Source organism: Capra hircus, chromosome 10 (genome assembly GCF_001704415.2).
Source record: "Capra hircus breed San Clemente chromosome 10, ASM170441v1, whole genome shotgun sequence".
Classification (NCBI taxonomy): Eukaryota; Metazoa; Chordata; class Mammalia; order Artiodactyla; family Bovidae; genus Capra; species Capra hircus.
In genome coordinates, this window is record NC_030817.1 from 34,309,834 (window position 1) to 34,322,550 (window position 12,717).

Here is a 12,717-nt window from a genome sequence, read left to right on the forward strand (position 1 = left end):
CTGGGCCAAAGGCTTATTAGCCACTCAAAGTTGGCAGAGGCACACAGACCAGAGCAACCAACTATGACGTGAAGAACCAATATTCTTGCAGACTTAATGGTGTCTTCACTGCATCTTCCCATCAGCCAAATTTGTGATGACCCACCTCTAACTGGCTAGATTTACTCATCTGTGTCAAATTCATCTCCAGCCCAGAAGATAGAAAGAATTTAATACCGTACTTGGATGGATTGTGTCAGTTTTTTTTTTCAGGCTCAAAGTAAGAAAAACTCATAAGAAAAGCATCCCCAAATGGCTTCTACCCCTAAATTGAAGCCACCTTGATTTTGTGCATCCAGTGAAAGTTCTGAGAAATGACATAAATGTGAAGAAGACAGATAAATCCTTTTCTGTGAATACCAGAGACCTGACTAAAGACCTGTATGATCTTTAGGAAACTAATGGCAACCCACTCCAGTACTCTTGCTTGGAAAACCCCATGGATGGAGGAGCCTGGTGGGCTACAGTCCATGGAGTCGTGAAGAGTCGGACACGTCTGAGTGACTTCACTTTCACTTTTCGCTTTCATGCATTGGAGAAGGAAATAGCAACCCACTCCAGTGTTCTTGCCTGGAGAATCCCAGGGACAGGGGAGCCTGGTGGGCTGCCATCTATGGGGTCGCACAGAGTCGGACATGACTGAAGTGACTTAGTAGCAGTAGCAGCAGGCTCATCAGAAGGCAATGGCACCCCACTCCAGTACTCTTGCCTGGAAAATCCCATGGATGGAGGAGCCTGGTAGGCTGCAGTCCATGAGGTTGCTGAGAGTTGGACACGACTGAGTGACTTCATGTTGACTTTTCACTTTATGCATTGGAGAAGGAAATGGCAACCCACTCCAGTATTCTTGCCTAGAGAATCCCAGAGACAGGGGAGCCTGGTGGGCTGCCTTCTGTGGGGTCACACAGAGTCGGACACGACTGCAGCGACTTAGCAGCAGCAGCAGCAGCAGGCTCATCAAGGGCAGAATCAAGCTCTTTATTTTAGTATCTCCCCATAATTCAATGCCATATATTATAATTTCAATTTGTGATGACTCTTTTCCTCACTCCCTCACTCTTTTCTCTTTTTCTTTTCTCATTCCCACCTCTTAGATCTTTTCCTCCCTTAGAGGTCCATGTCCTTATATGTGGATATTAATTTAGCTTATCTTGTTTTCTCCAATTCTGCATCTCCAGTGACTCCCCACAAGTACAACAGAGGCTGACTAGCCAAGCTTTGCAAACAGGGTTTTTCTGAATGATGAAGGAGGGGGAAATGCTAGAAACATTTTTATCCATATAACTCCAATAAATCATAATACTGATAAATGTATTCTCCCATTTAAAAATAGTCTTCATCTCTCTTTGCCTACCAAATAGGTTCATCCCTGTCACCTGACATATAACCAAGACCAGCCTTCCTTAAGGGCTTCCCTGGTGGCTCAAATGATAAAGCATCAGCTTGCAAAGCGGGAGACTTGGGTTCAATCCCTGAGGAAGGCGTGGCAACCCACTCCAGTATTCTCGCCTGGAGAATCCCTATGGACAGAGAAGCCTGGCGGTTTACAGTCCATGGGGTTGGAAATAGTTGGACACGACTGAGCAACTAAGCACAGCACAGCACAGCACAGCACAACCTTCCTTAAAAACAGGGTTTCCCAGTACTGGCACTTATTGACATTTTGGGCTGGGTGAGGTTTGTTGTGAGGAGCTGTCTTGTGCAATGTAGGATATGTACCAGCCTCCCTGGCTTCAACTTGCTAGATGCTAGTAGCACTTCTCCACTTAATTGTAACAACCAGCAATGTCCCTCAGTTCAGTCCATCAGTTGTGTTCGACTCTTTGCAACCCCATGGACTGCAGCATGCCAGCTTCCCTGTCCATCACCAACTCCCAGAACTTGCTCAAACTTATGTCCACCGAATCGGTGATGCCATCAAACCATCTCATCTCTGTTGTCCCCTTATCCTCCTACCTCCAATCTTACCCAGCATCAGAGTCTTTTCCAATGAGTCAGTTCTTCACATCAAGTGGCCAAAGAATTGAAGCTTCAGCATCAGTCCTTCCAGTGAATATTCAGGACTGATTTTCTTAAGAATTGACTGGTTTGATTGCCTTGCTGTTCAAGGGACTCTCAAGTGTCTTCTCCAACACCACAGGTCAAAAGCATTAATTCTTTGGTGCTCAGCTTTCTTTATGGTCCAGCTCAAACATACATGCATGACTACTGGGAAAACCATAGCTTTGACTAGGTGGGCCTTTGTTGGTAAAGTAGTATCTCTGTTTTTTAATATGCTGTCTAGGTTTTGTCATAGCTTTTTTTCCAAGGAGCAAGCATCTTTTAATTTCATGGCTGCAGTCATCATCTGCAGTGATTTTGGAGCCCAAGAAAATAAAGTCTGTCACCGTTTCCATTGTTTCCTTGTCTATTTGCAATGAAGTGATGGGACCAGATACCATCATCTTCATTTTTTGAATGTTGAGTTTTAAGCCAGTTTTTTCACTCTTCTCTTTCACTTTCATCAAGAGGATCTTTAGTTCTTCTTCACTTTCTGCCATAAGGGTGGTGTCATCTGCATGTCTGAGGTTATTGATACTTCTCCTGGCAAGTTTGATTCCATCTTGTGCTTCATCCAGCCAATCATTTTGCATGATGTACTCTGCATATAAGTTAAATAAGCAAGGTGGCAATATATAGCCTTGATGTACTCCTTTCCCAATTTGGAACCAATACTTTGTTACATGTCTGGTTCGAACTGTTGCTTCTAGACCTGCATACGATTCTCAGGAGGCAGGTAAAGTGATCTGGTATTCCTATTTCTTGAAGAATTTTCCACAGTTTGTTGTGATCCACACAGTCAAAGGCTTTAGCATAGTAAATGAAGCAGAAGTAGATGTTTTTCTGGAATTCTCTTGCTTTTTCTATGATCCAGTGGATGCTGGCAATTTGATCTCTGGTTCTTCTGCCTTTTCTAAATATAGCCTGAACATCCGGAAGTTCTTGGTTCATGTACTGCTGGGGCCTAGCTTGGAGAATTTTGAGTATTACTTTGCTAGTGTGTGAGATGAGTGCAATTATGTGGGAGTTTGAACATTGTTGGCATTGCCTTTCTTTGGGATTGGAATGAAAACTGACCTTTTCCAGTCCTGTGGCCACTGCTGAGTTTTCCAAATTTGCTGGCATATTGAGGTCAGCACTTTCATAGCATCATCTTTCAGGATTTGAAATAGCTCAACTGGAATTCCATCCCCTCCACTAGCTTTGTTCATAGTTCTGCTTCCTAAGGCCCACTTGTCTTCACATTCCAGGATGTCTGGCTCTAGGTGAGTGATCACACCGTTGTGATTATCTGGGTCATGAAGATCTTTTTTGTACAGTTCTTCTGTGTATTCTTGCTACCTCTTCTTAATATCTGCTGCTTCTGTTGGGTCGATACCATTTCTGTCCTTTATTGAGCCCATCTTTGCATGAAATGTTCCCTTGGTATCTCTAATTTTCTTGAAGTGATCTCTAGTCTTTCCCATTCTATTGTTTTCCTCTATTTCTTTGCGTTGATCTCTGAGGAAGGCTTTCTTATCTCTCCTTGCTATTCTTTGGAACTCTGTATTCCGATGGGTATATCTTTCATTTTCTCCTTTGCCTTTAGCTTCTTTTATTTCTCAGCTATTTGTAAGGCCTCTTTAGACAACCATTTGGCCTTTTTGCATTTCTTCTTCTCAGGGATGGTTTTGATCACTGCCTCCTGTACAGTGTTACAAACCTCCGTCCATAGTTCTTCAGGCACTCTATCTATCAGATCTAACCCCTTGAATCTATTTCCCACTTCCACTGTATAGTCATAAGGGATTTGATTAGGTCATACCTGAATGGTCTAGTGGTTTTCCCTACTTTCTTCAATTTAAGTCTGAATTTGGCAATAAGGAGTTCATGATCTGAGTCACAGTCAGCTCCCGGTCTTGTTTTTGCTGAGTGTACAGAGCTTCTCCATCTTCAACTGCAAAGAATATAACCAATCTGATTTTGATATTGACGATCTGGTGATGTCCATGTGTAGAGTCGTCTCTTGTGTTGTTGCAAGAGGATATTTGCTGTGATCAGTGTATTCTCTTGGTAAAACTCTGTTAGCCTTTGCCCTGCTTCATTTTGTACTCCAAGGTCATTGCCAAATGTCCCCTGAGTGACAAAATCTCTCTGGGTTGAGAATCACTGCTTAAAAGTTTTATCACGTGCTACTTCCCCATAGTCTATATTTTGCCTGTACTCTATATATCTAACTCAATTTGAATTATCTCACCTTCATACATTTGATTACTCTGTCTGGTTTGGGATACCCTTTCTTTCATCAACGCAGTTCTGTCAGCCTAAAATGCACTAATTCTTTAAGGCAAAATATATTGCTGCATGAATTATTACTCGATATCCTCATAATTGGAAAAGGGAATGGCAACCCATTCCAGTATTCTTGCCTGAAGAATCCCATGGACAGAGGAGCCTGGTGGGCTACAGTCTATGGGGTCACAAAGAGTCGGACACTGCTGAGCAACTAAGGACATGACTGAGCGACTAACACACATCCTCATACTGAAAACTTTAAGTGTTTGTCCTTTGAATTCTCAATAACATTTTATTGTTACCTCATAACTTAATTCTCGATTTCCATTTGATTCCTTGAATGTATTTAATAGTAAGTGTTTTGTGGGTGCTCAGCAAATGAATATTTGCCAGATGGATGCATGAATGCAATCTTCTGTGGTGCAAAATCGAGAACATGGGGATGGAAGAGAATGTTCCCTTTCTTCAGTGAAGAAGAGCCACAGGGGCTCATTCTCATGCTTCTTGCATTCTTTTACTGAGTTACTGGCGATAGATTATAATTGGTCTGAGGATTCAATAGATTCTGCCCTACTCAAAAGAATGTAAAGAAGCAAGCAAGCTGATCTTGATTATTCCCTCTCACAACTCACATGGTGAGTGCCCTTAAGCACTCTCATTGTTACTAAGTGTCTAGAGAAATTTAGGCCACTCTTCCCCTCTAGTTCAGTTCAGTTCAGTCGCTCAGTTGCATCCGACTCTTTGCGACCCCATGAATCGCAGCAGATCTCTGGAAATGGATCCATGATGGTCTCAGCCTCGTTTGACCCACCTATGTTTCCACCACCCTTAGCACTCATATTCTGGGGAAGTCTTTATGCTATTTAGTAAGTCACATGAGCAGATTTTTTCACATGAGTAAAAAATTGTTTTCTCCACCTAGCGTCAAACTTTTTTTCTCCAAGTCATTTCTCACCTTTAGAGACAGAGTCACTAGAATCTCATGGATTCCAGTACAGCCTTCCAGTTGTCATGGTGACTGATGTAATGTGGTTTTCTTTTTTTTTCTTTTTAATTGGAGGATAATTGCTTTTCAATACTGTGCTAGTTTCAACATGAATTCATACATCAACATGAATCAGCCATAGATATACGTATGTCCCCTCCTACCTCTCGCCCCATTCCATTTCTCCAGGTTGTCACAATGCACTGTGTCAAACAGCAAATTCTTACTCTTTCCATTTGTCCCTCTCTCTCCTTCCCCTACTGTGCTCATAAGTCTGTTCTCTATGTCTGTGTCTCCATTGCTGCTCTGTAAATAGGTTCATCAGTACCATCTTTCTAGATTCCATACATATGTGTTAATATATGGTATTTGTTTTTCTCTTTCTGACTCACTTCCTTCTGTATAATAGGCTCTAGGTTCTTCCACCTTATTAGAACTCTTGCAATGTGTTCCTTTTAATGGCTGAGTTATATTTCATTGTGTGTATGTACCACAACTTCTTTATGCATTTATCTGTCGATGGACATCTAGGTTGTTTCTATGTCCTGGCTACTGTAAATAGTGCTGCAGTGAACACTGAGGTACATGTGTCTTTTTCAGTTATGGTTTCTTCAGGGTGTATGCCCAGTAATGGGATTGTTGGGTCATATGGTACTTATATTCCTAGTTTTTTAAGGAATCTCCATACTGTTCTCCATAATGGCTGTATCAATTTACATCCCCACCAACAGTGCAAGAAGGTTCCGTTTTCTCCACACCCTCTCCAGCATTTATTGTTTGAGGATTTTCTGATGACCAGGCTTCAACAGTATGTGAACCGTGAACTTCCAGATGTTCAAGCTGGATTTAGAAAAGGCAGAGGAACCAGAGATCAAATTGCCAACATCTGTTGGATCATAGAAAAAGCAAGTGAGTTCAAGAAAAACATCTACTTCTGCCTTATTGACTATGCTAAAGCCTTTGACTGTGTGGATTGCAACAAACTGTGGAAAATTCTTCAAGAGATGGGAACACCAGACCACCTGACCTGACTCCTGAGAAATCTGTATGCAGGTCAAGAAGCAACAGTTAGAACTGGGCATGAAACAACAGACTGGTTCCAAATAGGGAAAGGAGTACGTCAAGGCTATATATTGTCACCCTGCTTATTTAACTTATATGCAGAGTACATCATGCGGAATGCTGGGCTGGAAGAAGCACAAGCTGGAATCAAGGTTGCCGGGAAAAATACCAGTAACCTCAGATATGCAGATGACACCACCCTTATGGCAGAAAGCAAAGAAAAACTAAAGAGCCTCTTGATGCAAGTGAAAGAGAAGTGAAGTAAGTAAGTGAAGTCGCTCAGTCATATCCGACTCTTTGTGACCCCATGGACTGTAGCCTACCAGGCTCCTCTGTCCATGGGATTTTCCAGGCAATAGTACTGGAGTGGATTGCCATTTCCTTCTCCAGCGGATCTTCCTGACCCAGGGTTCGAACCCGGGTCTCCCACATTGTAGACAGACGCTTTACCATCTAAGCCACCAGGGAAGTCTAAAGTTGGCTTAAAACTCAACATTCAGAAAACTAAGATCATCGCATCTGGTCCCATCACTTCATAGCAAATAGATGGGGAAACAATGGAAACAGTGACAGACTTTATTTATTTATTTATTTTTTGGCTTCAAAATCACTGCAGATGGTGACTGCAGCCATGAAATTAAAAGAAGCTTGCTCCTTGGAAGAAAAGCTATGATCAACCTAGACAGCATACTAAAAAGCAGAGACATTACTTTGCTGACAAAGTTCCATCTAGAAAAAGCTATGGTTTTTCCAGTAGTCATGTATGGATGTGAGGGTTGAACTATAAAGAAAGCTGAGTGCAGAAGAATTGATGATTTTGAACTGTGTTGTTGGAAAAGACTCTCGAGAGTCCCTTGACTGCAAGGAGATCAAACCACTCCATCCTAAAGGATATCAGTCCTGAATAGTCATTGGAAGGACTGATGCTGAAGCTGAAGCTCCAATACTTTGGCCACCTGATGTGAAGAACTGACTTGTTGGAAAAAACCCTGATGCTGGGAAAGATTGAAGGCCGGAGAAGAAGGGGATGATAGAGGATGAGATGGTTGGATGGCATCACTGACTCAATGGACATGAGTTTGAGTAAGGTCTGGGAACTGGTGATGAATGCCAGCCTGGTGTGCTTCAGTCCATGGAGTCGCAGAGTCGGGCACAACTGCGTGACTGAACTGAACTGAACTGATTTTAATGATGGCCATTCTGACCGGTGTGATGTGGTACCTCTTTGTAGTTTTGATTTGCATTTCTCTAATAATGAGCTATGTTGAGCATCTTTTCATGTGTTTATTAGCCATCTTTATGTCTTCTTTGGAGAAATGTCTGTTTAGGTCTTCTGCCCACTTTTTGATTAGGTTGTTTGTTTTTTGGTATTAAGTGTATGAGCTGTTTGTATATTTTGAAGATAATTCTTTGTCAGTTGATTCATTTGTTATTATTTTCCCCCATTCTAAGGGTTGTCTTTTTACCTTATTTATAGTTTCCTTTGCTATCTAAAAGCCTTTAAGTTTAACTCGGTCCCACTTATTTATTTTTGTTTTTATTTCTGTTATTCTAGGAGGTGGGTCACAGAGGATCTTGCTGTGATTTATGTCAAGGAGTGTGCTGCCTACATTATCCTCTAGGAGCTTTATAGTTTCTGGCCTAACATTTAAGTCTAATCCATTTTGAATTTATTGTTGTGTATGGTGTTAGGAGGTATTCTAGTTTCATTCTTCTACATGTAGGTGTCCAGTTTTCCCAGCACCACTTATTGAAGAGGCCGTCTTTTCTCCATTGTGTATTCTCACCTCCTTTGTCAAACATGTGGTTTTAGAAACTGTTTTTAGGACTAACCAAACATTATGGGAGTCCTTCACGCAGTAGTTTCCTCTGCAGGTAAATTCATCCTGAGTATTTCTACGCTGCCACCTGGAGTTCAGTGGGAGCTCTGCAGCCTCCTCCTCTGGTCACCCAGCAGGGAGAGAGCAGTGTGACTACATCTTCTCTGCGCCTCCAGTGACAAGCACTGCTGCAGGTCATGAAATAGAAACCTGGTTCTTATCGCTGGACATTAGTCACTCAGGCTATTCTGGCCACGAGACAGGCTTGTCAGTGGAACAGTTGATGTCTTATTGCTTGCTGTCATTTCCTGAACATACCAGGTTGCGTTCTTTAAAAGCTTAGACATAAAAGAAAGGCTCAGAATGAAATGGAGTTAAGGAAATAGAAAACAGAAAATTCCTTTCAGAATCTCTACTCCCCTGAGACTGGCCAGCACTCACTTTTAAAAGCAAAATTGGAACAGTGACAGGAATGTGTGTGTGTGTGTGTGTGTGTGTGTGTGTGTGTGTGTGTGTGAAAGATGGAGAAAATACAATATTGGTTAATTTCCCTCTGACTTCCCAAAGAATTCCGTATCACTCAAGTTAATACTTTCTCATTTTACATCAAAAGTGTTTTTTTAAACCGAAATAACACTTTTTTTAAAAAAAGTATATTTTAAATTATTTCACTATATTTGTAATCTTGGAATAAACAAACTTTTTTCTCTTGGGCTGGTACCAGGTGGCTAGTTTGAAAACCTACAAAAGAGGTTTTTTTCCTTTTCGTACTCCCTTTTTTTTTTTTGGAAGGAGAATGTTTTTCTTCAATAAATATCTGTTACATTAATGATTAAAATCTAAGTTCGTCTTGAAAGTGGCATAAAAGGATACCCATTTGCTCATATCAGTTAGGTAATATATTGCCCTCTAGTGGTGTGAGATGCTAAATATTAATGTAAAGTGAAGGCAATGAATTTGTAATGACAAATTATTTATACTTATTGAATATTTACTCTGTGCCGTGCACGGTTCTAGGCTCTGTGGTTAGAATTATGCTGCTGTCAGCATCAAAAAAGATGAGTCAGGAATCTGACTTCAAGGAGCATACACTCTAATGGATGAGAGAAAATGAAAGTTTAAATAAGAAAAATCTTAGTGATACTTGCTCTGTAGAGAATTAAAATAGGATGATGTGGTTGAGAGTGATACAGTGGATAATTTGGTGTATTGAGAATAGTCTCCCTCGGAAGGTGATATATGACTTTAGATTTGAATGCCAAGACAGCCAGCCACTTGAAGCTCAGGAGAGAGAGAGAGAGAGAGCATTCCAGGCAAAGGAAGTAGCTAGTACAAGAATCTTAAGACAGAGGTAAGCTTGAGGATGTTCACGGAATAGAAGGATGGTCAGAGTGGCTGAAGCATGGCAGGTGGAGAGAATGGCAGTAGATGAAAATGGAAAGACGAGTAATACTAGAACATGGGGAGCCTTGAAAGGCCAAAGAAAAGAAGGTGAAGGGCATCAAACGGGGGAATAACACAATTTGGTTCACAGTCTTGAAAAGCTCTCTCTGGTTATGATTTGGAGAATAAATGGTAAGTAAGCAAAGGAAGAAGCTGTAAAATGGGTTGGGAGGCTACTGTAGTGACGCTGCGTCCCAACGATGGTGGCTTGCTCCAGTAGAGCAAGGGTAGAAATGGAGACAGCTGACGTATTCAGGTACGTGTTAATGGTACAATCAATGGGACTTCTTGTCCTGGCTTGGATATAGGTGGTGAGGAAAAGCAAGGATGTGAGAGATGTTGATTTTTAATTGAATGAATTGAATGGAAGGAAATGTCATATACCAAGATGAGAAAGATGGCCTGAGAATTAGGTCTGGGAAGGAAATCAGGTCATGGCCTTCATAGCTTTGATACAAAATAAAGTACAAAGATTTAAAGAATGCATTGTGCAAAGATACCAGACCAATACATGTAAATACTAAGATTTCAAGAGGTACAGGAGAGCTACAGAGTTTACCAAAGGAAAGTAGGAAGAACAGGTCCCAGATTCCAGTGTGAGGCATCCCAAGCAGGTAGGGAAAGAGGCTGTAGTGCCATGGGGCTGAAAGCCAAGGGCTTTGAGACCTTCTATGACCAGCATTTGTGGTACCCCTGAAATATACCAGATACTATATGAAGAACTTCACATACTTACCTCATCAATTCTCTGCACAGTTCTGCAAAGTATCTATATTCCTATTTTCCAGCTAAGAAAACTGCGGGTCTGAGAAGACAGAGGTCCTATAAATGGCTAATAGCAGAGATGGAACTAGAACTCTCAAGTTCCAGGGCTCTGGAATTCATGTGATGCTATTCTGAAAAGTTTTGACAGTTTGAGGAGGAAAATGAAACTATTTGGGTAACTACTCTTCGAGTTTAACATTCCATCCTTCTACCCAAACATATCAGGACAAGCCAAATTGGAGAGTTTCTGTAAAGTGCATGCTAAGTCACTTCAGTCATGTCCGACTCTTTGCAACCCCATGGACTGTAGCCCACCAGGCTCCTCTGTCCATGGGATTCTCTAGGCAAGAATACTGGAGTGGATTGCCATGCCCTCCTCCAGGGGATCTTCCTGACCCAGGGATCAAACCTATGTCTCTTGAGTCTCCTCCTTTTCTTAGTTGGCAGGTGGGTTCTTTGCCACTAGCACCATCTGGGAAGCCTCTGTAAAGTAACCAGGCAAATTCTCCTGGCAGAACTAGAGTTGGGAACAATGATGATGATGGTGATGTACCTGGCATTTGCTAAGTACTTTTCATGTTCCAGTGTTTCAAGCACATTCTCTTGTTTAATGCTCACAAGAAATTTGCAATCTCTTATTATCTCCACTTTATGGATGAAACTGAGATAGAGGTTAAGAAATTTGCTCAAGGTTGCATTACTACTGTACTCAGTGAGCAAGTTGGTATGTGGACACTGATCTATCTTCCCTTAAGCCCTGGTTCCCCTTTTACCAACTTCTCCTGGGTCCCAGAGCAATAGCCCACATAGGTCTGTTCTCAGGGAATGGGACCACTGCTGGGACAATCTCTGGCCACCATTGAGTGTCACACAAAGTATAAAATCTTACCGAACATTGTATCATTACCCTATGGGACAAAGGAGAAGAGAGAAGAAAAGCAAGAGTGAGCCAACGAAAAGGTCTGTCTGTGAAACTGGAAGCTCTGTGAGGTGAGGAAAGGCTCTTCGGCTCTTCTTTAGGTCAATTGTTGCTATTCCTGCAGGCTCAGAGAGAACTCTGGGGATGTCCTGGAGCAGAGGTAAAGGCTGTGAAGCTGCGAACGGAAAGCAGGGGAGGATATAGAACTTTTCCAGAGAGAAGTCTCTGTAGATGATACGGTGGATCTATTTGGCTAATCCAAGGACATATCAATATGATTCAGAGATGTCTGAGTAACTGACTCTTAATGTAGTTTTGTAGTTTAAGAGTGAAAATAGACAACATTGCCTCGAGAGACTGAGAGGTGAGTTCATGCCTGAGCATTCTGTACTGTGCTGAGCTCTATAGTTATATACTGTTTACTGCCTAACTCTGAGATTGTTGTGACACATCAGACCCAGAGGAGTGATTGGTGGCATACATTCAGACTAGTTAATGTGCAAAATGTACTCCAATCTCGTAAAACTAAAGGAAGACATCTCACCCTCCTGTGATGATCAGCCAGGGTATTTTTAAGCCCAAATACATACTCCCCTTTGTGAAGATTTGGGGACCTGAAAACTTATACCTTTGTTTGCCCTAGATACCTCCATTGTTTATCCTGACTGCAGTGTTGTTTGCTTTATCAAAACGGTGTCTGGTCATTAATCCAAGTTTGCTCTTGACATTTATCCATAGTCACCTTGCAGGTTAGAGGCAGATGTGAGAGTAATGACATAACTCCAGATCCAGTAGGGACAAGGGACCAAGGGGGTATCAGTGCTGGCCTGATCAGATGAGCATCTCTGGTTTGAGATTACGAAGGGCTTGAAATGTGTAAGAGGAAGAAACGTGTGAAGCACAGTCCTTATCCTACTGGATCTGTTCCATAACTTAAAATAGAACAAAGCTTTTTGTTTTTTTCAAAGGAGTGTGAACTCGACATGCCTTGAAAGTGAAAGTTGCTCAGTTGTGTCTGACTCTTCAGGGAATTCTTCAGGCCTGAATACTGGAGTGGGTAGTTCTTTCCTTCTCCAGGGGATCTTCCCAACCCAGGGATCAAACCTGGTCTCCCATATTGCAGGCGGAGTCTTTACCAGCTGAGCCACCAGGGAAGCCCAAGGATACTGGAGTGGGTAGCCTATCCTTTCTTCAGGGGATCTTCCTGCCCCAGGAATGGAACCTGGTTCTCCTGCTGTGCAGGAGGGTTCTTTACCAGCTGAGCTACTGGGGACATGCCTTGGCTATTTATTGCTCTGGTGAAAATCATGGAGCCAATAGAGGGAGCTAAAGCAGCACAAATGGGACTTCTGGATACAGAGACTCATCAC